This window comes from Triticum dicoccoides, chromosome 6A (assembly GCF_002162155.2).
Source record: "Triticum dicoccoides isolate Atlit2015 ecotype Zavitan chromosome 6A, WEW_v2.0, whole genome shotgun sequence".
Classification (NCBI taxonomy): Eukaryota; Viridiplantae; Streptophyta; class Magnoliopsida; order Poales; family Poaceae; genus Triticum; species Triticum dicoccoides.
In genome coordinates, this window is record NC_041390.1 from 452,648,873 (window position 1) to 452,653,157 (window position 4,285).

Here is a 4,285-nt window from a genome sequence, read left to right on the forward strand (position 1 = left end):
TCTCAAGCCTTATCAACCCGAGCTTTGTGAAGCTTTCCGCAAACTTAATCTGCAAGTTGTTCCTCAAGGTTTCCTCGCCAACCTTCAAGTCTCTCCTACCTTGGAAGACCAGATTCGCCAAGCCCAGCTTCTTGATGCTATGGTGAAAAAGGTGAAGATTGGGATTGCCAAGAGTCAACCCAAATACAAGTGCTACCGCCTTGATGACAAGGATACTCTCTTCTTCGAGGATCGTATTGTTGTGCCCAAAGGTGACCTTCGTAAAGTGATCATGAACGAGGCTCACAATTCTCTCCTCTCCATCCACCCTGGGAGCATGAAGATGTATCAGGACCTCAAGTAGGCTTATTGGTGGACTTGAATGAAGCGAGAGATTGCTCAATTCGTGAATGAGTGTGATGTCTGCAGAAGAGTGAAGGCAGAACACCAAAGGCCAGCTGGTCTCCTCCAACCTCTTGCCATTCCAGAATGGAAGTTTGACCACATTGAGATGGACTTCGTGACTGGGTTTCCAAAGTCCAAACGTGGCAATGATGCTATATTCGTTGTCATCGACAAACTCACTAAAGTGGCTCACTTTCTGCCTATCAAAGAGTCGATCACTGCAGCTCAATTGGCGGAACTCTATACCTCTCGAATTGTCTCTCTGCACGGTATTCCACAAGTGATCTCTTCAGACCGTGGTAGCATCTTTACCTCCAAGTTTTGGGATTCTTTTCAGAAGGCCGTGGGCACCAACATCCGCTTTAGCACAACTTTCCATCCTCAAACTAGCGGTCAAGTCGAGCGTGTCAACCAGATTCTTGAAGATATGCTCAGGGCTTGTGTGATCTCCTTCGGCATGAAGTGGGAGGATTGTCTTCCATATGCTGAATTCTCCTACAACAACAGTTTTCAAGCAAGTTCGGGCAAGGCACCATTTCAAATTCTGTATGGCAGGAAGTGTCATACCCCTCTCAACTGGTCTGAAACTGGTGAACGTCAGCTGCTGGGTAATGACTTAATCACAGAGGCAGAGGAAATGTGCAAAGTCATTCGAGATAACCTCAAAGCAGCCCAATCCTGCCAGAAGAGCTACTATGATAGTAAGCACCGTGATCTGGCTTTCGAGATCAGAGATCATGTTTACCTCCGCGTCTCTCCTATGAAAGGTACTCATCGCTTCGGTATCAAAGGGAAGCTTGCCCCTAGATACGTCGGACCTTTCAAGATTGTCAGCAAGAGAGGCGATCTCGCCTATCAACTCGAGCTTCCTTCAAACTTTCCAAATGTTGATGACGTGTTCCATGTCTCTCAGCTCCGAAAGTGCTTCAAGACTCCTGACCGCACCGTCAACTTCGAGGACATTGAGCTCCAAGATGATCTCTCCTATCGTGAGCACCCCGTTGCTATTCTTGAAGAGACTGAACGCAAGACTCGCAACAAGTCAATCAAATTCCTCAAAGTGAAGTGGTCACACCATTCCGACCGTGAAGCTACCTGGGAACGCGAGGATCACCTCCGTTCTAAGTACCCGGTGTTCTTTCAGTCCTAGATCTTGGGACGAGATCCTTTCGTAGTGATGGAGTGTTGTAACACCCCGGATATGACTTACCCAATATGTACTCCAACTCTTGCCGTTTCCAGCCTTAAGTTATTTTATTTTCTCGGGTTCGGGTTTTTTCTCCGTGTGTGTTATCGTTTTCATGCATCTCATATCATTGTCATCATGTGCATTGTATTTGCATACGTGTTTATCTTATGCATTCAAGCATTTTCCCCGTTGTCCGTTTTGCATTCCGGCGCTTCGTTCTCCTCCGGTGGTCATTTCTACCTTTCTTTTGTGTGTGGGGATTAAACATTTCTGGATTGGACCGAGACTTGCCAAGCGGCCTTGGTTTACTACCGGTAGACCGCCTGTCAAGTTTCGTACCATTTGGACTTTGTTTGATACTCCAACGGTTAACCGAGGGACCGAAAAGGCCTCGTGTGTGTTGCAGCCCAACACCCCTCCAAGTTGGCCCAAAACCCACCAAAACTCTCTCCATCATCTAGAGCATTCGATCACGATCGCGTGGCCAAAAACCGCACCTCATTTGGACTCTCCTAGCTCCCTCTATGCCTATAAATAGACCCCCTCCGAAATTCCCGTTCTTCTTCCTCCGAAACCCTAGATCCACCCCTCGCGCCGCGCCGGACACGTCCAACTCTGACCGGAGACGTCCGCGCCCCACCGATGCTCCAATCCGCGGTTGCCACGTGGCGCCACCAGCCGCCCCCGCGCCGAGGCCCGGAGATCCCACGGCGGGCCCTCCCGTCCCACGTCTTCGCCCCGCGCCGCCTCCTCTCGCCTAGCCGCCCGTCGCCTCCATCTCCGGCGGGAAGCCCCGCGCCGGCCGCCACGCTCCATCGCCGGCCGGGCCACCCCTCGCCGCCCCGCCGCGGATTCCTCGCCGCCCGACGTCGGCGAGCGTCCGGCGAGCTCCGGCCGCTTCTCCACCTTCCCCCTCCCATGGATCCGCCGGCCGCCGTATACTCCGTCAACTCCGGCGAGCTCGGGCCGGTGATCCTCGAAGAACACGCTGCTACAATACTGGGCCAGATCCAGATCCAGATCGGGTTGACTTTTACCCCCGAAACCCTAATTATATGCCCTTGTTCATCGTGTCGTAACATTGCATCCGTAGCTCCGTTTTGGGCATATAGCATATCAAAATGTTCGTATCAGAGAGTACATCATTTGATCTCATTGCATCATTTTCATTTGAGTTCATCTTGATGCTCGAAATGTTGTTAGAAGAGTGCTACTTGAGATAATTGTCAGATCTGCTGCTCCATTTAGATATTTGTCATTTTTGCCATGATTATTGTGTGCATGATATGCCCCTGAGCTCTACATATGTTTTGTTAAGGGTTTTGCCATCTTTCCAGAGGTGCAACCCATGTATTTTTGTGATGTGTGTGGTGACTAGCACAAACTTGCAAAGTGAGGCACTTGGTAATGCTGATTTCAAGGACTTAGCATTTCCACTAAGTCCTTGAGCTGTTTATCTCATCTGGCCATATTTTCATGTTGTTTCCTAGTGATCTGTGCCTCTTTTGAGGATGATCAGCAAGGATGTTTTGTTAATCTTGTAGTGCTCTATCCATCCATGTCTTTGTTTGCAATTATCGAGCACCCTACCTTGAGTCAATCGAGCTCTGAAGGGACTTGCAAATGTGTTTTCTGATCCCTTTTGGCTCAAGGTCACTAAGGGACTTTTGTTAAGCCTTTTGAGTAGCTCCATGCCATGTTTTACTTTGCCATGTTCAGGTCCTATAGCATGTAGTTTTGTTGCTCCAAAGAATGTTATCTGATCTGGGATTCCAGACAAGTGTTGATATCACTAAGTCTGAAATCTGTTAACCATATGCATTTTTGCCATGCTTGTTTGAACCTGTTAATGGATGAATTGGCCGTAGCTCAATGCTAGAATTTTGTTAAGCATCTTGAGTGGATCCCTGCCATGTATTTTGTTGTCATGTTTGGGTGCTATAACATGTTCATATCATTGCATTTAGATGGCTACTTGCTGTAAATCGCAGATCGTGGTCATATTTGAATCGCTTGCCATTTCCAAACCGTAACTCCGATTCCGGCGTTCTTTATATCGTTTTCAAGAGATTTCATCTCATCTTTCCAGTGGCACACTTGGATTTCCATGTTGAGGCCAGGTTCATGCTTTCCTTGTCAAATCTTGCATATGCATCCCGCATCGCATTCCGCATAGCATACCATCTTTGCATCGTATTGTTTGAGCTTTGCACGTGGTTGATTGTGTTCCGTTTGTTTGTTTGTCTTGTTCGGGTAGAGCCGGGAGACGAATTCGCTAACGAGGAGCCCGTTGAGTTTGCTTTCGAGGATCCAGTCAACTCTGACAACTTTGCAGGCAAGATGATCATACCCTCGAAATCACTACTATCTTTGCTTTGCTAGATGCTCGCTCTTTTGCTATGCCAATGCTACGATGCCTACCACTTGCTTTCAAGCCTCCCAAATTGCCATGTCAAACCTCTAACCCACCATGTCCTAGCAAACCGTTGATTGGCTATGTTACCGCTTTGCTCAGCCCCTCTTATAGCGTTGCTAGTTGCAGGTGAAGATTGGAGACCGTTCCTTGCTGGAACATTATTTACTTGTTGGGATATCATTATGTTGAATACCGTTCCAGCAATGCCCAACCTTGGTTTTACCATTTGCCAGCTAGCCTCTTTTTCCCTTGGGTTTCTGGAGCCCGAGGGTCATCTTATTTAAACCCCCCCCCCC